At 33.8% G+C, this 22,853-nt stretch overlaps 1 protein-coding gene across 1 annotated transcript in view; it reads left to right on the top strand.

Moving 5' to 3' along the window:
- Nucleotides 1–6,236: 6,236 nt before the first annotated feature.
- B3GALT1 (beta-1,3-galactosyltransferase 1) overlaps nucleotides 6,237–22,853 on the top strand; it is a 145,994-nt gene continuing 129,377 nt past the window's right edge. Inside the window, exon 1 of the mRNA XM_003763924.2 lies at nucleotides 6,237–6,877. The gene's annotated coding sequence lies outside the window, so the exon portion shown is untranslated. The remainder of the gene's footprint in view (nucleotides 6,878–22,853) is intronic.

Genomic DNA, 22,853 nt, shown 5'->3' with positions numbered 1-22,853 from the left:
GTTTTTTTCCTTTTATATTTACTTTTTATTAGCACAGCAAGTAAAAAACAGTGTGGTAGAATGGAAAGAGAGGTGGATCGGACCTAGAAAGAGGGAATTTGGTTTCAGATCTTTGTTCTTCCACTTTCTATCCATGCACCCCTCTGAACATCAGTTTCCTTATTTTTAAAATGAGGAAATTAGACTAGAGAGATGCTGTTTAATGCAAGTAGAAACACTAAACTGGGGCTTCTTAAGCTTTTTCAATTCATAATCCCTTGTCAGCCAAGAAATTTTTATGTGACCCCAGGCATATAGACATATAAAATAGGTATGCAAATCAAACATTTCCTGAGAATAAATCATAATTTCTTAACCCCCACATTCAGTTATGAGATGCCATATGGAGACATGAACTTCAGTTTAAGAAGCTGGGCACTAAAGCATACACATGGATTCCTAGGGACTGTAGGTTGACTTAGAAAACCACATATTAACATATTATTATGTTTTATTGTATTTTTATTCATTTTGTTAAATGTTTCCTGATTATATTTTATTCTAGTTCAGATCATATTCTACTCATTGATTCTAAGCAATGAGTTTGACATCATTGGACTAGAGGACTTCTTAGAGACTAGATCTAAATCTATATAAATCTGTATTTGTAAGATCTTTTTCTTTTTTTAGAGAGGAAAATATTATATGAAAATGCTGTTGATTTAATCTCAATCTGAAATTATATATCCAAGTGTGGTCAAACTGGAAAGAGAAAGCTAAAACTTTAACCAGTCTTATTCAAGTATCTTAGGACTTAGATGAGAATCCTTACTCTGCTACTTGGTTTCTATATGTCCTTGAGCAAATCCTTTAAACCTGTTTCTTCATCTGATGGATTCAGAGAAGTTGACTTCTAAGGTCCCTTCTAATTCTAAATCCTATAATTTTGTGGTTTTATGATTCTGTGAAGGGACAGGTTTGGTATTTCTGGGTCTTCTTGATGTGATCAAAATCAGATAGAATATCCTCCCTCTTCTTCCTCCTTATAAAATAATTCTTTATCAGTCTTTTCAGACTTGTGTATACTTGGGTTACTTGTATATTCTATATTTGGTTGTTCCCTTCATGAGTGCTATCATTTTAAATGAAAGGCTGTTTGGTTCTACCATGAAAAGTGTTTAAAGTTTAATATATGTGGCAATGATCATGTATACCTGCGTCAGCTTCTTCTCTCAGTAAGAGAGGGTATTTGAGATCGCAACAGTGAGATGAAGGGGTAACGAAAGCTCTATTAACATCCCAGGGATCATTAGGGGCATATTACTAGAGAAATTTTAGGAATTTCAGGCTCTAATTGCTTGTGATGGTATATCAGTAAGCAATGCTAAAGCTTCTTTGGATGCCAAAATAAAAAGTTTTATCAGATTATTAACAGTCATAAATATCATTTGCTTTTATAATAAAGACTATGTTTTAGCTAGAATTAAACTTTTCTTGACAAAGCATTATTTATATCTCTGCATGAAAATTAAATGCAAAGTCTGTCATTTTGGTGCTACATTGTTCTGTGTGATTCTAAGCAGCAGAGAGTCATAAATTGTCTTCCTCTTTTGACACATAAAAGGGTCTGTTTTATTGTTAAAAAAAAAAAAAAAAAAAGGAATTTAAAAGGTGCACAGAGAATTTAACCTGGAAATTTAACATTTTCAAGAGGGAAAGTAAAAACAAAGAATGGTAGCAATAACCTTATGCATAGTAGACATTTCAAGTTAAGATCAGTTATTGTCATGCAGAATGCTTTATGAAATAAGAATAGGAATTCTTTTGACCTTTATGTGAACATTTAAATACTCATGAAACATTTCTCCATTTTATGACAAGAATTTGAAGGGCTTGAAAATAAAAGTAAATGGATAATGCCTGTTATTAATCTAAAGAAGGCAATTTATAGCATATTATCTTGACAGTCATTAGGAGACCAGTTGACTTTCTCTGCTATTTCTGTAGTTTTCTTATAGTCTCTTAGATGGAGATATTATGTTTGTTATCCAGCAAAGTACTGGCTTTTACTATCTAGGAGGGATATTGGCTTTGCTTTAATTCCTCAATCAGCTGCTTCTCTAGACAAAGTTTATCAGAAAAGGTCATGCAGAACAATTCTAAGGAATTACAGCTCTGTGTGGCCTTCTATGAATTTATGTAGTATTGCATATACATACACTTGTTTAGAGAGAAATAGTATATATATATATATATATATATATATATATATATATACACACACACACACACAAATTTATATGAGCTATATTAATATGTACATAATTTGTAATTATATATTATTTTAATGTATAAATATTATGTATACAGCATATTATATTTATAAAATGTGTATATGCACAGATATACATGGGCTATTAATATAATATATATGAAAATGTATATATTATGTTATATTAATGTGTATGTGTTATATATATATATATATATATATATACATCATATATTTCCTATATGATATTGTATATGAATATATATATCATATGTTACTTATATGATGTATATAAACACAAATATGCATAAAGTATGTTTCTGAATGTATACATACGTGAGAACATGTCTATATTATGTCAAACATACAATATATTGTCATATTTGCTTTAATGTTTGAATTCATGCCAAAAGTTGAGGAATTGTTCATATATATTATTTCATACACGTAATATATATTGCATGTATAAAATGTATATATGAAAAGATATCTGTGAACTGTGTTCATATAATATATATTATAATATATTGTATATATGGTATATACATATACGCATACAAATATACATGAAATATATTCATATAATTCATATATGTCTATATTATGCTCTACTGATATATATGCACAGATATATATATATGAACTATAGTAATATAATATATATAAGAATTATGTAGACATTATATTATATTAATATTAGTATAATGTTATACATATCAATATAATAGGAATCATATATAATATGATAGATACTATAATACATATATATATATATATAATACACATACAGTATATATTATGTATATACAAATACACACTAGTCAAAGATCATAAAACTTTTAATAATGTATTGTAGATGACACAATGCTTAAATACTGAGAGATTTCCTTTGGCACATCTCCACTCCTAAATTAGTGATAACAGGGCCAATATAAAGCAGAGGTGCTAGACAAATGACCATCTGGAATAATCTAAGTTAGACAGCAGTTGCTGGGACTAAGGCTTGAGTACAGTGATGCTTTCCTCCAGCAACCTAGAGAGTAGTAAAGGGACATTCACTGAAGAATATCTGGTAGCAGTTCTTCTCAACTCCTGGCATAAATCCAAACATTAAAGCAAATTTTGAGTGAAAGGCACATTGGAAAGTCATGACATCAAGATAATGCAGTGAATCCAGCTAACCCTACGTGACAGATTCTATTTTACAAAACTGTCCAAAACAGTCTGATGGGGTGCCTACTATGTGCAGAACAGTGGGAACAAGAATGAAAGTAGAAAACAATCTTTGAATCTTGCAAGTTATTGCAAGAGGAACTCCAGATGTAATAACTAAAGCTATTTTATAAGTTATGCACCTTTGAAACAGCTAGAAAATTGAGAAAAGTAAATTCATTACAGAAAGAAAATCATGGTCTTTTAATCATCATACAACTAGGAATTGTTCATTTAGCCTTAGGGGAAATTCATTAATGTGGATAGGTATTGCACTTTTCTTTTTTAATTTCTCATTGTTCCCATTATCTACTCATTGACCATTATACATTTTTATTAACATCATCATTGCCCTTTTTGTTATCATCAACTAAAATAATTGCCACAGTGTTTGCCTTTCTTTGGATTTTCTTCTACTATTTGCATGTCACTAAGCAAGCATACTTAGAATTAATAAGAAAAATATGATCTAACACTAGCAGATAATTGAGATCATTGTACTAGAAAATCTTCATCACTAGTTTTCTCAGGGGGCAAGGATCACATTTGATGACTACTGAGCCAGTGAGTGGCTAAATCTAAAGGAATGATTCCTTTAGGTAATAACTCAATTAATATCAATCAGCATAAAACATTTATTAAGCCCTTACTATATGCCAGGCACTGTGCTAAATATAGGGATGCAAAAAGAGGAAAATAAAGTCAATGCTTTCAAGAAGCTTATAACCTAATGGAGGAGACAGCATGCAAACAAATACAGACAAACAAGCTATATAGGAGGTAAATAGGAAATAATTAACTGAGGGAAAGTACATGAATTGAGATGGGGAAGACTTCCAGTTAACACAGATTTTCTTTGGGACTTAAAGAAAGATATAGAGGTTAGTAGTAGGAGCATTTATAAAGACTTAATGGTATTACAAAGGCAAAAAAAAAAAAAAAAGCTAGAAAAGAAATAGCTGCTGCCTTCAACAAATTATTGCAGAAACTTGTTGGATTTGGATTAAGTAAATCCAAAATATGAGAGAAGAAAGAAGTTTCATCTAGGCACGTGGGATAGATAACCTGTGTAAAGACCCAGGATAGGTTGTCAGATATAAGGAACAGCTGGACTATTTGGATTTCAGACAATAGAGGAAATAAAAGAGGTAATAACCATATAATAGAGGTAATAGCCATAGACAGGTGAACTGGAATTCCTTTAAACAAATGAGGTTATATGTTATCCTAAAGATGATAGGGAATCACTAGAAGTAATATGGAAAGACCTGTGTTTTGCGTATATTCCTTCAACATGGAAAATCAACTGGAATGAAAAGAGATGTAAGAATGCCAATTAGAATAAGAGTGAAGATGATAGCCTTATTTCAAATCTCCCATGTATTAGCATTATTTCACCATTTTTTAAAAGTCTGAAATTGCATGGGGTTTTGGGTGATAAGTTGGCTTTCTAGTTTCCAAAGGGAGAAAAAAATTCTAACCAACACATCTCATACAACTCCTTCATTCAGTTTCTCTAGCTTGTAAGCCAGATCCAGGACTCACAGCTATTATCTAAATGCAGGGATATTTGTGAGTATAATCATTTCTTCAGAAGAAAGGCGATAAAGTATTGTTATGGTTGGTGAAAAAAAAAAGATTTGTTTTTAATGCCAGTTGTTTGGAGGTGAAGTCTTTTGTGAACTTACATAATAACCATTCAATCTAATAGCAATAGAAAGTTTCCACTATTGAAATTCTATGAAATTTAGAAAATGCAGGTATGAAATTACAGGCTATATCTTTAAGAGTAAGTTTAAAGATAAATATATCTAATACATGTTATGAGGTACCTAATTTTCTCCAACCTGATTTTAGAATTTCCCAGAATTCAGATTTATATTTAGTCCTAGAAGTGAATAGATTTTATATATAAATTCAACTGAAAAGTGATTAAAGTTTTCATCATGCCAAATGAAGCTTTTTAAAAGTGTACTCTCCTTTTGAATATGGTCCCAGGGAATGCTGACATGAAAGGAGACAGTAAATAAGAGGCTAAAAATAGCTGAAAATCAAAGCTTATATCAAAGTAGAATTCTGATTGAGATGCCAAATAAAAAGGAAGAATAAAACATAGCCTTTTCTCAAACTCCTCATTCCTCTTTTCCTTTCAATTTAGACAGAATCCAGGAAGCACACATTGAGTCCACCAATTGTGACTCCACTGATTGTCCTCTACTTCTTCTTGTACATATATATAGAATTGATCTAATCCTACTTTCTACTAATAGTCACTATTATATTTCTTTAGGGTAAATTGTATTTCCAAGACTCGTACTTAACTAGTTATCCAATCTAATCCATATTTAAGCAGGAATTCTTCCCATATTAAATTCCAAAATTGTTCTCCCAGGTTCATCTTTTAGTAATGAAGAATTCACAACCTGCCCTAGTGGATTTATTTTTCTTTTGAACAGTTCTTTTTGATAGGAATCTATCTAGCCTCAATCTACTTCCTTACAGCTTCCATCCACTGCTCCAACTTTTTGCCTTTTGGCGTCAACAAAGACGAATGGGATCATTTTGTATCTCTCTAAGATACCTCTGATTGGACTGTCTAGTTAATCTTATGAAAAAGGAAAGTTATATTTGCCTCACATGTGAATAATCCTACCTAGTTCTTAGTAATCATAGATTTCTTTTATAAACATTCATAAAAAATCCTCTCCGTGCCTTCTAGAATTTTGTCAGAAATCTAAGTCAAGCTCACAATCTATTTTAGAAATTGGCATATCATTGGCCCATCTTTAACCCTATATTAACTCTCTCATTTTTCCTAATTGTCCAGTGATAGAAGATAATAATGTGATTAGCAATCAACTCTGAAAGCTTTCTTCTTTAGCTATTATCATCACCATACATTAAAAAGAATTTATTAAGTACTTACTACATGTCTGTACCAAATCCTGGGAATACAATGGTGGTAGATAATGTGCAAACAATTATGTACCATTTAAATAGAAGCTGATCTCAGAGGGAAGTCACAGAGAATGATAAAAGAAGGATGAAGGATGTGGGAAGGACCTCCTGCAGACGATGGTGTTTGAATTGGGTTCTAAGAAAGCCAGGAAAGCCAGGAGGCAGAGATGAGGAGAGAGAGAGCATTCTAGACAAAAGGATCAACCACAAAAAGTAGAGGAGTTGGGAAATGGAATGTTATTTGTAAGGAACAGTGAGAAGTCCAGTCTCAGTGAATCACAGAGTGTGCAAAGAAGGAATAAAGTATGGAGAAGCAGGAAGGGGACAGTTATGTAAGACTTTAAATGGTTAACAGAGTATTTTATATTTGATTCTAGAAGTAATAAGGAGTCACTGAAGCAGACTTGTGCATTAGGAAGATTACTCCAGCAGTTGAATGGTGAGGAAATGCTAAAGGTAGGTGCACAGACTGTTTCTATTTTTCAAGTGTGAAATGCTGAGAGCCTGTACCAGAGTGGAGATCATGTGGGTGGTAGGAAGATAATGAAAAGAAATTCAACAAGATTTAATAACAGTTTGGATATGTGGGTAATGAGTTGAGGATGACACCAAGGTTATGAATCTGGATGAATGGGAGAATGGTGGTATATTCTACAGTAATAGGAAAGTTTGAAAAAGAAAATAGTTTAGGGATAAAGATGACAACTGAATTCACTTTAGGGTACTTTTTTAGATGTCTACAGACCATACATTTTGAGATATTTAATAATGTGAAATTGAAGGTCATGAAAGAGATTAGGACTGGATAAATAGAGCCAAAAATCATCTAAGTAGAAATAAGTGAATCCTAGAAGCTAATAAGATCACTAAGGAAACCACTATAGAAAGGGAAGAGAAGAGGACCAATAGTAGATCTTGAAATGATGATGATGCTAACTGGACATGGCCTGGTTGAAGATACATCATAAGACTCTGAGAAGAAATGGTTAGACAAGTAGGAGGGAGAGAGCAGCCATCTACTTTGCTTGAGGTCAAGCTTGTGATTGAAACATCAGGGGAGGCAGGTGCTGTTTATGCATCCCCTCATGTATCTTAGGTTTAAATTCCCATTTACATGCTTTATTCTAAACTGTTTATCTGGTATGTTCATCATTATATCTAACTGTCTTGTTTACATAACTAAATATTTCTAAACACTTCATGTTTTAAATTATGTATTGCATATTCCAACCAAAAACTTGGCATTGTGTTTTGGAAAGCATACAATATCTATGTATTCTTTGCTTAATTGCATCTCTAAGCTTGCAAAGCAACTAGTCAACAAGTAGAGTAATATGTAGAGGTAGATTCAATGAACCGTGGTATACACAGGCAGTTTCTGACCAACTAATGGATTGTATTCCAAAAGTCAGTTTGCAAGCCAGTTGTTCAGAACTCATAAGAACATACTGGTCTAAAAGGTTAGGCCCTCAGTAGATTCACAAAAAAACTAACATACAATATAGAAAATTAGTAACCATGGTAATAGCTGGAATTTTCTGGGTTCTAGGAATAGTGTCTTATATGTCACAAGAGAGAGAAAGAAAAGATTTTTCCTTCTTTCCAGAGCAGGGCAATTTTGAAATAAGTGAAGTATATCGTTAGCTGTTTCCCTTTCTGTATCAGTTCCCAACCTTTTTGTTTCTTTCCCCATCTCTAACTCCCCCCTGGCAGAATCCAGCCACCATTCCCTAAATACAATCCTGAAAGCCAAATCACTTCAGGCTCCAGAATGACCTACCTCTCCCTCCCAATAAAGAGTTACTTTCCCTTAATGCATTGGTCTCAGCTGCCAATTAGGAGGAGAGCCATCTGATTGAATTAATTCATAGTAATTGGGAATGAGTGAAACTAGAACCTTGACCCTTGAATAACATTTAAATTTTTTAAAAAGAGTGTTTATGGATCCAAATTAATCTGGCACTGTTGGAATTTCATCCAGTTTGGCAAAATTCTTAACCTATGAAAGGAAAGCAAAGCATTTCAAGCAGTGTGGAGGAAGTCATATTGGTTCAGAGGGATGAGCTCTGCCTGAGGCAACTCTCCTAGGCTTTTCCTGCTTTTCACAGCTGCCTCTCTGCCTTGGCTTTTAAAACCTGCACATTCTCTAAATCTTGAGCTTTATCCCAATGACTCCAGTGGCAATGGTAACAGGGTTCTGTCAGGAGTGATGGCAGAGAGTGCCAATGGAACAGAATGCACCATGTGTACTCATGGGTCATTTTAAAGTAGAGCATTGTCTAACCTCTTTTGTCTCCAAACCCATGAAGATTGTATATGAATACTGAGTATTGATGGTGAATCATGTTAATTAGAAAAAACCAATACTTTTTGCTAATATGCTGAAATCAATGCTGTTTTATTATGATATTCATCTCTAATTAAGTTGGACTCAGCAGGCTAGAAATGGATCATGTAGCTTTTGGTTAAATGGAATTTGAAACCCTCAGCTTCAGGCTTGAGATAAAAAAGTGGGTGATTCAACTTTGTGGGAGAGAAGGGTTTTTCACTGTTCTATGGCCAGCTGCTTGTTCCCTGTGAATGAGTTTCAGAAAAAGTATGTCTTTGCCTACATAATGTTGTTATCACAGGACTAGCATCATCAGTGAAGGAAGGAGACCTTAAAAAAGGTGAAGAAATATAGAAAGACACCCTGATAGTGTGAGGGAAGGAGAACTGGGATTTAGGAAACAGTTTCCCATTTTGATTGTCAAATATAACACCCAAATGCCCAATTTCATCCTACACCTTTTTAAAAGTACCACAGAGAGTCCTTTGTAAAGCAAGTAAAACAAAGGGGAAGTTTAGAACATCTAAAGGCAAAGAAATGTAGTTGAAAGGACATTGAAGTCACAGTCACAGGAACTGAGTTTGAATTCTAGATCTACCATTTATTATATGTATGAAAGCACAAATCTCTTAATTTTCTCAATGTTCACTCCCCTCATTTGTAAAATATGGAAATTGATTATTTCAAAGTCCATCCTAGTTTTTAATTTATGCTCTACCACATATAGTATAGTTTTGTGATTAGGATGGGGGAAAAAATGGTAAAACTTGACCGATGGCTAATCTAACCATGGATATACAAATAAATTGCATTATAGTAGATGTCTATTATACTCATATACACATACTTATTTCTGCAGGAGAGTATTTTTCAGATCCATAGTGCCTCTTACTGTCCTTGTGGTATTAGGGAACACTATGTCCCCAAATATTTCTTCATTTCTTTCAAAATCCTCATACTATTTATGTGCTCTGTGGTCACATATCAGGAGAATAGGAGTGAAGACTCAGGAAGGCAGTGGCCTCTTCTCTCCTGGCCTTAACACAAGTCAGATTATAAGCTAAAAATAAAGGTGACCCTCCATGGCCCTAGTGCAGAACTCTGCACTACCAAAGATCCCTTGTGATTGATCTAAGTTGATGTGATATTTATTAAACTCCTACAAGGTGCTAAGTTCAATACCAGGAATATCCAGCTGTGCACAGCTGTTAAACCAGCAGATAATTAAAGATGTATTTTCAGTCTCCTCAACTGTAGGTAAGGATTGAGGTGTAAACACTAATGACACTCTATTGGGAAGTTTTCTGAGGTTATCTCTTTATTATGCAGGGCTGTAATACACTTGTTATTTGTCCCTCAGTTTAATGAGTACTGAATTCACTCAAAATATACTAAGAGAGAGTCTTTATTAAACATGAAATTAAGCAAAAGGGTTAGACTGTCTTTGGGAACTGCAGGCAATTACTGAAAAATGTAATTCCTAATGGGAGGAGAATTGGAAAAGACATCAGCAGTGTTCTGCCTCCCTGATCCACACCCCCAGCCCAGCCAGCTCTACAGGAGAGAGCTGTCACCATGTCCTTTGTGTCCTGAAATGCCATTTTGAAAGGGTGAGATTTGCTCCATATTCCATCCATACAGAGTCTATATGCCACATATGTCCAAGGGTGCTTACCCTGAGCCCTGCATGGAACAGAGAAGGAAAGAGCTGGAATCCTCTGAGAAAACTTAGTTCCCTTTCCAGGGAAGCTTATGGTTGCATTTCAGAATAAAACTCGGGCTGCTTTGCCCACTATTCTTCTCTTTTCCATCTGGAAGTGATAAAAAGAGAGAAACATGGCAGCAAGCACTCAGAGCAGAATATCCTTCCCAACTATACCCTAACACATACAGAGCTGGGACCCTCTGTGCACACAGAGGAAATTAAGAGTGCCAACTCTCTCACTGTGTTATCTCCCCAAATGGATCTCTCCCTTTTTATGTTAATGGGAGACCACATAGCTTCTATAGATTTGCATTGGTTTTGTGTTCAAACAGGCCTATTAGAGTGTTATTAAAGTTCCTTCACTATTATGAGTATTTGTTTACTTTGGCTGAATCGCTCTTGGGGAAAGCATAGTATGAAAAATAAATGATGGAGTTGTCGGGTTTATTTTGCTGGTGTTATTCTGAATTCCATCTTTAAAGTCTCAGTCTAAGGTATTAGTTGAAAGCCTCTATCACATAACGAGATGCCCATTATAGGTAGTATTAAGGGTTCACTTAAGGATACAGTCACACTTGTTTCATTTCACATGAAAAATTAAACATAGAAGTACCAACCATCAATAATGCATTTTCCCTATGTGATTTTTATAGACTGGGAAACATATATGTGTTAAGCATTTGATTAAAGTAGAAAGCTCCCGGTTCTTTGGAGAACAACATTGGCGATTGTTAACATGGCCAGAATTGTAGTGAAAATGAGACTCTATATATCACTAAGTGACAGAAAGACCCTCATTATGGGGATAAGAGTTGTTTTGAGACATGAAAAAGTTGAATAATGTGTGGGCCATAGTTGGAGATTTTCTAGCATAACTATTATATCCAACTACTAAAAGAAGCCTGCTGAGGAATGAGCAAATTCAGAAAGAACAAGGCATCCCAAAATGACAAAAAATGGACCTTTGAAAAAAGCATTCCCTAAAACATCACATTCGTAGCTATGAGAAGTAATGGATTCCTGAATTTCTAAAATTGTTTAAATGTTGCAGAAATCCTTTATTCTTAGAGGACAGTCTATTATCCTCTGAGGGACAACAGTGGATAGAACGCCAGTCCTGGAGTCAGGAAGAGTCACCTTCCTACATTCAAATCTGATCCCAAACATTTGCTAGCTGTGTATCCCTGAGCAAATCTCTTTCCTGTGTTTACTTAATTTCTTCATTTGTAAAATGAAGAATTAGAGAATTAGAGAAAGAAATGGCGAATCACTACAGTATCTTTGCCATGAAAACCCCAAGTGGGATCTTGAAGAGTTGGACACAAGTAAAATGACTAAACAACTATTATCCTATTTTACAAGATACATTTCTTGTTACAAAATTATCAAACCATAGATTCCTGAAACAGGCATTGCTACTTGTGTTTTTTTTTCCATTCCTCCTTCCTTTCCCTTGTTGTCCTAGTCACTACCTATAATGCAAAGCCTAGTTATATCAAGTTACTTAACAAATTATGTGGTGTTAAAGAGACAATGCAACAATGGATAGAGGTCTAACCTTGGATTAGGGAAGACTGGATCAAGTCCTAACTTTGGAACATTCTGATCATCTCTATAGGTAAGTCACTAAACTCAGATGCCCTGGGAAACTGAGAATGTGTTACAGATGAGTTGAAAATCTGCATCAGTGGAGAATTTCTACAATGGGAGTGAGTATCGCCCACTGATGAAATCACAAATAATTCCCCTCAACTCTAGCTCCAAATTGAGGTTAATAAGAGATGCAAAAGGACTCTGGCTTGCTGAAAAGAGGGAAAAACAAAGATCACTACTGAGTTTTAAGTTTTCCATCTTAGAGGATGATAGATATTATCTTTAAATAAAATACCCAGTAGATTTGGGCCATAGCATGATTGATTCTATGCATTATGAGAAACTTGTAATATAGCATTGAATTTACCATCTGCCCTCTTGATCCTGAATCACAGGATTATGGGTTGATAGATTAGAGCAAAAAGAAGTTCTAGAAGTCATCAGATCCAGTTTTCTCATTTACAAATGAAGATACATAGACCAAGAGAGTTTAGGTGACATACTTAATGTCATAAGAGCTGTCTACTAAGGGACAAACACCAAAAATACAGGGAAGCATAGTCTTTCAAAGAATATAGCTAATAATAGCTAATATTTAAAGGGATAGGAACACGACTTGTGGTAAAGTTCCAGATAAAAAGCTGAACTACTGAAGACATCACCTTCTCTGTATTGTAGAGTGTAAGAGAACTGCCTAGAACAATGAGGGGTAAAATTGACTTGTTCAAGGTCATTTACTGCCCTTTGTATAGTACTTTAAAGTTTGCTGCATACATTATCAGAGGTAGCTAGATGGTGCAGTGGATAGAGCACTGAGCCTGGAGTCAGGAAGACCTGGATTCAAATTCGGGTTTAGACACTCACTATCTGTGTGAGTCTGAGTGAGTCATGTAATCTTATTTGCCTCAGTTTCCTCATCTGTAAAATAAAGTGAAGAAAGAAATGGCATACTCCTCCAATATTTCTGTTATTAGGTGAGTAATAGGTGATATACCTATTACCTAATAGGTAATAACAACCTAACAACAATCCCATGAGCAGATATAGATATACTCATAGATATATACCTATGTATATATATATATATATACATATATTAAATTCATATATATATATATATATATATATGTAACATCTATATATCAATAAGAAAATTAAAACTATAAAGATAAAGTGGCTTGTTTCTGGTCACAGTAACCAAATCTCCAAGTCAGGATTTGAATGCAGGTCTCCCAACCCAAGGGCTAGAAATCTATCCATAAAGCCATGAAGTCCTTTGCTTCAAAAAAACCTTCTTTTGGGGGAGAAAAAAATCTGCAAAATGAAATCACAGCATAAGAATGTCTAAAATAGCAGGAAACATTGTGAATTCATTATCTTTCAGTGAATTTTTTTGTCTAGTATCAATGTCTTCTTTGTTATCAAGAAAACAAGCTCCCATTTTGAATTTCTATAACAGGTTTTCCTTCTGGAGAAAAAAGATATATTTTTTAAAATTATGATGCTGTGTTGATATAAAGCACTTTTCCTCCTTAGAAAACTGTCTTTATAGCCATTATCAGATCATTGTGAGTCTCATTCTGTGTGGAAACAGTATACATGAAAAACACAGATTTATCAAAGTTAAGAATAAAATCACAGGTAGCCCAGGAGTCCTTATGAAGGATGCATTTTTGATTCAATAGGATCAGTGTCCCTTTTTTTCTGCCCTTACATCTATCCTCCCCATATTTACTGGTGACACTCTTGCTCAAAGCCTTTTTCCATTTATCATTTGCGCACTTTGTGTGGGGACTGGTGCTTAAAATTGGCTCTGCTAAGGTTACCTGAGGCAATGGACCACCCCTTCACAGATCTCTAACTAACCAGGAAAAGAAAAACATATGCTGTGTCATAAGCATCCTAATGCCTCTTTGTTCAGACAAGCACAAGCCTTTCCAAAGCAAGAGGAGTTCACTGTCTGCAACTAGAGATAAGAAATCCATTTCTCTCCTGACCCTCCTCTAACATCTGTAGATTTTTGGGCTCTCCAGACGCATCCAGTCCAAACTTTGTGAGTGAGATCTCCAATGGATCTAAGATTTGTTTCAAAATCAAGATCAGAATTGGTTGATATATGGTCAAACATCTAAAACAAAGGATACAAAACAGAGGGAGATTTATTAGAGAAAAAGGAAGGGCTGATTGAGACAGGACCAAAAAGGTGAAAAATTGGAGCCAACGTGTCAGAAAAATAGACAGGTTGATATTGAACTGATGGAAGTTTACAGTCTTCTGTCTCCTATTAAAAGGAACCCTGACCTGAAGATCTATACCTGATTATGATTGGACATTGGGTAGTCCTATTCACCAAAAGTTAGGTCAGGAGAGCAAATTGTCTTTTAAATCATAAGAAAATTTTGTTTAAGATTATATTAATAGTTTTAAACCTAGAAAAGATAAGTCACCTAGTTCAATCCCCTCGTTTTTACAGATAGGGAAAATGAAACCTAGAAAAGTCAACTAACAAATGATAAAAATAATAATAGCTAGCATTTATAGAGTGCCTACTATATGCCAAGGCACTGTATTAAGAATTTTACAAATATGATCTTTAGATCTTCACAAGTCCATTTTATAGATGAGGAAACTAAGGCAGACCGAGATTAAATGACTTACTATATATCACATAGCCAGTAAGTAGTCATATACCTAGTAGGAGTAGGTTACAAGATAAGTAGCAGATCAGACATTTGAATCTGGTTCTCCTAGATCTAGATTTTTCCCACTATCCTACATTACACTTGCCTACAGACTGAATATTTATTTTCTCCAAACTCTAGGAAAAAAGGTGTCATACTCAAAAAGAAAAGGAGATCACTACTCTGTAAATATGTCAGGATAAAATGAGATAGTATTTGTATAGCACTTTTAAACCTTAAAGTGCTACATAAATACTAATTATCTTTATTATTATTGACATTAACATTATTATTGTCCTTTGTAAAGAGTAAATATGTAGTGTTGTGCAAAGCTTCTTAAACCATGAGTTATGTAACTGAATATGGGGACCACAAAAAATTTGGCAATAGTAAAATATCTTAATATTCCACCATTATTTAATTTTTTATGTAAAAAAAAAACAAGCACATCCATCTCAGTATGCAACTTTACTTTCATCTTCAATAAATGGCAAAATTATATGTATGCCATATCTATCAATAAATGTTTGATTTGTATATCTATTCTGCATACATAGATATCTGGGGTTGCAAAAAAATTTCCCAATTTTGGTGAAAAGGGGTTGTAGGTAGAAAAAGTTTCAGAAATCCTAATCTAGTAAATATAGCACTTGATCTGGAGTCAGTCAGAAAGATTTACATTTAAATTCCATATTTGATAACTAGATATGTGATCCTGGAGAAGTCATTTAGCTTTTCTGTATCTCAGTTTCCTCATATGCAACATAAGGATGTTGGACTTGATGACTTTTAAAGTCCCTTTTACTCTAAATCTGTGATCTCCGGATTTAAAAGAATGTATGTAGCAGTTTTTATTGCTACTACTAAAGTGCTATGAACATATGAGTTTACATTTCAAATGAACTATCTCTGTCCTCTCTCCTTCCCTTCCCTTCTTCCTTCCACAAATATTTGCTGAATGCCAACTTTGCATAGGGTCCTGCACAAGACACAGCTTTTGCATTCCCTTTAATATTCTAATTACTTTTGGGGGAAAAACAATCACAAAAACAAAACAAAACAAAACAAAAAAAAAAAAACACTAACAACAACAACAACAACAAAAAAAAAAAAAAAAGCTTTCCCTTTGCTTGATTGAGTCATTGATTGAGTGATTGAGTAGATTGAGAGTCTACTAATGGAACTTTCCTAAAAAGGAATTTTTTTATTCTTCCACTAGAGAACAACATTAAATCTTCTACCCAGATCAACATACATGTCTCACGATCTTTTAAAAGGCACATTAAAAGAAACAACCAAAAAAAAATTTAAAATAAACAAATAAAAAAACTCCATAAACACAGAGAAAATTTTGTGGAAAAAATTAAAGAAAACAAAAAGAGAAAAGGTAAGAAATCAGACTCTACTGCTTAATGATTTATTTAGATGCTGATTGAACTAAGGGCCTTCACATTTATGTGGAAAGACATAGAAAGATTATTTTCTGAAGAATGCGCTCAACCAAATAGACTCTTTGAGGTTAGAGAAGTGTTTAGTTTGAACATTTTGTGGAAACATTATGGTGGAAGTAGTGACTGAACTGATATGATCCCAAAGGCAAAATCTTTTCTTTGGTAAGAACTAATCTTAAAAAAAAAAAAAAAATAGAAAAAAAAGTTTAGTTTGCATTAGAGCACAAAAAAGAATTCTGTTTGACTTGTTATTTTAAAACTGTTGCTCTTATCTGCCCAGAGGATTAATAAAGCTGAAGCTTAGCTGCCATATAGGCAAATGGAAGATATTTGTTCAGCCTGATGCATACATCTCCATAGGTAGCCCTAATATGTATTCCAAAGAGAACCCTGGTTTCATAGCTATTAAGCTTCATTGCAGGTTTAATCAATTTAATACAATTAATGTTTTTCAAACTCAGCACCCATAATATGAGCTTAGAAAATGCCTACAGCAAATGGATGGCTAAAGTAGGTTTTTTCACATGAATACAAGGAAAACTCAAAATTCTCATTTTGAAAAAATGTATACATTAGAGAACCTGACTTTTTCTTTCAACATCTAGGGTTTTTCCTTCCTTTTTTGATTCTCTTGTCTGAAAAAGATCAAAAGGTGGAAAACCTCAGTTCAGGAAGGTCACAATAGAAAAAGAAATATATGTATTGGACTCTAAAAATAACAGGATATTTTAAGCCAAGAGCAGGTTAGACATGGAAACCACCATACCATCTAGAACCATTACTAGAGAGGGACTACAGACTTTGTTCCTTGTGCTGGTCATTTCCAAATTACCATCCCTACAATCTAGTCATCTACTTTAGTTATTTCTTACACGTGAATTTTCACCTAATCTTGCCCAGAAATAGGCCTCTAAGTTATTTGCATAATTCCTCCATACCCCTCCTTCTAAATTCCCTTCATATCTTGTCTTCCCAGATTAGAATGTAAGCTTTTTAAGGACAGGGGCTGTCTTGCTTACCTATGTTTGTATCCTCAGCACTTAGCACAATAGCTATTAAGTTTAATAAATACTTTATCACTAATTCATTCACTATCCTCTGACCCTGCAGGGCCACAGTACAAAAGGAAAAAGACAGTACAAAAAAAGTGGATAAAATGGAGTCCATGGTCAACAGAAGTTGAAGAAGGAGGAGACAAGTTCAGTGTTGATCAGATTGTCCCTTAAATGCCTCTGGTGCTTGGTACCTTATAAGACTTTATAATTAGCTAAAATACTTCCACATCCTTTTTCTTAATTGGTCCTCATGACAATTCTATGAAATAGACCACAAAAATCAAGCCAAATGATTTGGGATACTTGGGATTCAGTACCAGTCACAAAAGAAAAAAATATTAAATTAAATAAGATGAAACGGATGGTATCAGCCCTATCCAAATCTGTTACCAAAGCCTGAAATTAATGGACCCTAAGCTTCCCAGCAAGGAATAAGACTTCTTAAGTACAGAAGCTTGCCAAGAAAACATTCACATGGAAAGTTAGTACTGTTTACACAGTAAATTTTGGGGGCAATCTGTTTTGAAAAAGTCTGAAGAATGTTAAATCTAAAAGATACAGTCTTCAAGTCCTATGAGAAAGAATTATGTAAACAGAAATGTACTAGAACCAGCTCAGAGATGCATTGTTAAATTTTTAGGGTGAATATTGGTTGCTCAGAAATGGATGAATACTAGAGATTCAGGCTTGATTTATTGTTTTGTTTTATTGATTTCCTAATGTCTGGGCAAGGCTTAATAATGAAAATTAAAATGTGTTGTATTATAATTTTTGTACATTTCCCCCAGAAAGACCATTGTTAAACAATTTCCAGCAGACCCCTAATTATAGAATAGTATTCTTAATATATAACAGCTGTACTCAATCTGTTTGCTTTCAATCCAAAAAACCTACTCAATCCAAATTCAATCCTAAACTCTATTCAATCCAACCCTATTCAATCCAAAACCCTATTATACAGATGACCACAGCTTTTACCAGCCAAGAGTGATTCTTTCACATTCCCAAAACACCTATGGCTTATTCAGGTGACTGAATCCCAAATACCATGCAAGTTTATTCTAAACATCATCACTGTGTCATTTTAGGTCCCTTGATCCATTACTCTATTGGGAAGTTTGGGAATCATGGTCACTTAGACTGCAAAACCTAATTTCTCCCTCAAAATTATTTTCCCTTTATTCTTTCAGCTAAAATAGTACAATATTTTGTTTCTATTTGTCTCCTGTCACAGCTGAAGGGGCAAGGAAGGTGGAATATTAATAATGTATGATAAGTCTAGGTATTAGTTGGCCCCATAACTAATGAGAAATTTTACATAGGGATATGCATAAATCTCTGTGAGGAAAGATCCAAAGATACAGTTGGAGAATCTCCATGTAATGGTCCTGCTTCATTATTATTTTTACATGGGTTTACGATGTAGTGGCTCTATCAGATAGCAGCATTTTCCTTCCTACTTCAAGAATCTGTAAATAAAATCATGACCACTCTAAATTGAAAGAAGACCTATTACCTTAGGAGGCAATCTTAGAGTTTTGCTGTGTCTAAAAAAATCATCAACTATTTTCTAATCTAGTAATGTGCCTCTTGGAACTAGACCAGTGCTTAGACAACATGCTACCACTGAGATCCCAACACAAGTCTTCAAACAAAGTTTGAATTTTACTGATGCATCCTTTAAAAACATTTACACTACAATGAGGAATCAAAGAGCATTAATATTTTGTTGTTTTTTGGTTGAGGGTTTTTTTCTGTGTCTTTTTTCATTAAGATGGGAGGAAATTATTGTTTCAGTGAAGCATTTTCTTCATACAGTTTGCTAAATTTTATACATAACAGATTAAATATGCATATCTCTAAAGAGCATTGTGTTTTATAATCCTATTCCCAGGTGCATTCTATTTTTAAGAAGAATATTTGTTTATTTATTCCAAGTCAGGTAAAAGACCTACAATATAAAAGAGCAAACAATGGTTCTAAATAAAGATTCAGCATGTTGGTTTTTGCTCAACCTAGATTAATGAGAACATTTGAATATGAAAATATGTAATGACTTTCAACAAATAAATTTTTAAGCATACTGAAAGCCTAATTGAGTGAATGAGAACATGGTGAGACATTGATATCAACATGGAAACAATTAATAGTGTAAGCTGAGTTGAGGCAAGTTAATAATATACATGTCATGGGGTTTGTCTTTTAGACAATGTAATTGTTACTCACTCAGACTTCTGTGTCTTTGTATGTCATCCGTGATTGAATCTGCAAGGGACCAGTCTTTATGCTAACAATAGAATGGGTATTAGAATTCTGCAGGAGGTCACTTCACATTCTAGAGTTGAGGTCAGTGGGCAATATTTAACACCACTATTTTAATTATTATAACTGTGTGTGTGCTTACTTAACTATAAATGTGGCAGCTTGGAAAACCAGCAGGCTAAGAAAATGATGAATGCCAGAGGCTGAACTGTTTCCTCTTCTCATTATGAAATAATTGTTTTAGCTCAATACTTTTAGTAGTAGAACTCATGTGTTTGCACATGTGAGAGTGGCAGTCATAGAATTATACTGATGGGGAACAGAAGCCCAGATTGAAATCATAAATGAGAACTTTCATGTCCCACTTGGGGCTGTCCCATATTTATAAGTCACACAACGTCTGGGCTAAGGGAAGTAAGAGCCCCTTTACTGTATTCTTGATCAGAGTTGGTTGGAGCAAATGACATATTTCTAATGGAAAAATTGAAACAAGACCTAATAAATTTGTTGTTTGTACCCTCAGGTAATCTGGCTTGATTACATTTCAGTTCTAAGTAATATGGTTCACAAGTTACTTAAACCCAAATTCACCAATTGGTCAAATCACCATTATTCTTTTCTCATTTGATTAATTTATGTCATTCTGAATAAAAATGAACATTACTCTGAGAATCAAATACACTTTTACAACAATATAGAATGATTACTCAAACTGACTAGTCAACCTATGTTTATAAACTCTTTAAAGCCCAAGTTGAAACTCAGGTGATACATCTCTAAGATGACACTTCATCCCAGAAAACTCAAACTGGAAGGAACTTTAACAATAATATAGTCAGAATCCCTAAATTTTTCAGCTGGAGAAACTAAAGGCTAGAAAGTTTATGTAATTTAACCAAAGTCATCAAAGCATTCTGGTATCTAGTTCAATGTACATTCCAATGAGCTTTTTCATAAAGGCAGCTTTTCCAAGTCTTTCTTAGGTACAAAGAGTGACTTATAGGGTCATAAAGATTTAAGTTCTATAATATGATACTGGCTACGATATTTTTCAGATGGGTGATGCAGAGAAAAAAATTAATCATTATTAAGTGCTTATTCCATTCTAAGTTCCTTACAAATATTATCTCATTTATCTTGTTAATTTTTTTAAGTAAATTTAGGGGAATATAATTTTGTCTTATTTATTTCATTAGATAGTGAGTTTAATTCACTTAGACAATCATGAAAAAATCTTACAAAGTGCCAGCATGGTATTGGATGCTGAGCATTTGAAGACAAAATGAAACAATATCTACCGTCATGGAGCTAATACTCTACAGAATCTAGGAATAAACTAATTTCCTTGATGCTGAAACTGAGGTCCTCCTTATAAACTCTGTGTTGGCATTATTGAAGTTGCCAATGCATTTTTCAGACAAAGTTCCTTGAGGTTACCTTCTCTCCTGGCACTTATGAATACAGTACCATCTTTGGATGATCTTGCTAAGTCAAACCAGGCCAAACTTTTAAGATAATAATGTCCCAAAAGCAACATGGAAAAATATAGAGTGCTGTATTTGAAGTCAGTTAGATGTTAATGCTAATCTCCCCTCAAATATTAATCATTTGAACCTTTCTCAGCCTCATTCATCAAATTGGGATAATAAAAGCTCCTAATTCACGGGAAGATTATGAGGATTTCTATAAAGACTGAAAACATTAAAGCATTATATCAATGGTAGTTATTCATATTGTTAAAGTAGAGTGATCAATCATTACCTCACTTAAAGTGACATAGTTTTGTTCCTTTGCAGGGGGAGAACCATCAATAACAGGCATGAAATAGACATGAATAAGGCCTAGAAATCTTTGATCTATCAATCAATCAATAAATTATAGACTTTAGACTGAGTAGGAAAAGTCCTTGAGGGAGCTAGATGATACATGAGACAGAGAACTGGACTTGAAGCCAGGAAGACCTGAGATCAAATCCAGCCTAGATAACATCTTTAACCTTTATTTGTCTCACTTTCCTCATCTATTAAATGGGGATAATGATAACACCCACCTCAAATAAGATATTATATTTAAAGCACTTTGCAAACATTATTTATAAACATTAGTTATTATTATTATTATTTACCAATATAAAAGTTTTTGAAATCCATTGGAGTGACATTTCAGAGGATGTATATACTATTGGGTGAGGCAACTTGGTCATTTCTTATGGGTCACATATAAAATAACCAATTTGGGGGTGAAGTAAAAGAGCACCTTGACATCTTCTTTCTTACCCCTGTATGCCTTAACCAGAGGAAGCTCTTAGGATCATAAGAGTTGGACTTTCCATTAGCATCCTAGCATGGAGCGCAGAACATCAGTAATCAGTAATTGTGTCTTCATCCAGAACCAAGAATAAATATAATACAACAATAGTAGTAGTTTGGGGCCTTTAAAAATAGCTACTCCATATCTAAGATGAATTTCATGAGTACTTCTTGAAAGGGAGCAAAGAATTTCCAGCAATGAATTTCCAGCTTTAGAGTTACTTCTTAGGTACATGTGCTCTACAAGCTTGAGTCTCCTTTTCTATAAGATATACTGATAAGAGAATATATCACGGACATTGGGGGAGGGAGAAACTAAATAAATATCTCTTAGCAAAAACTAAATAAGTTTAGATAATTTGCCTAGAAGACTTCTTCACTCCTAATCACTATTATTCCAGAAGGACTGAATGACGGAGAAATAGAAATTTTTCAAGTTTTGATAACTCTTATACTCATAAAATACATAAATAACAACAATAATAATTAATAAAGACTGAGAACATGTTTATACTATTAGGCTAGTCTAAAATAACCAAAAATGTTTTATCTCCAGATGCATTCCTCAAAATTGCTAAAATCTTAAGAATAGACTTTTAACAGGCAACATCTGCATAAATTCAAGTTACAGAGAAGACTCAGAAAAATATCTATGACATGTAGATTTGTTCGTAAAAATGAAAACATTTATGGTGATAATTTAGTACCACCAGAAATTATAAAGGATTATCTTTAAGACCCTCTAATTTAATGATCACAGTAGATTATGAAAGAAAATAGTAAAAACTCGGCAATTCATAGTTTCTGTAAAATATATATTATTTTATTAAATATGATAATGAAAGTCTATAAAAGCTTAGCATTTACTAAATACCTAGCCAAAAAAAAACCTTTCAAAATATAAATATTATTAGAAATCAAATTCATGTGAGAACTCAACTTTCTGCTGCTAGCATTATGCCAGTCATGCTATCAATGAACCTACTGAGCTTAAGCTTGTATGCTATACGTTTATTCAACTACAAAAAAAAAAAAAAAAAGTTCTCT

The sequence above is a fragment of the Sarcophilus harrisii genome, chromosome 3 (assembly GCF_902635505.1).
Source record: "Sarcophilus harrisii chromosome 3, mSarHar1.11, whole genome shotgun sequence".
In the NCBI taxonomy this organism is placed as follows: Eukaryota; Metazoa; Chordata; class Mammalia; order Dasyuromorphia; family Dasyuridae; genus Sarcophilus; species Sarcophilus harrisii.
The sequence above is the reverse complement of the archived record's forward strand: the minus strand, read 5'-3'. Positions and strand labels throughout refer to the sequence as shown.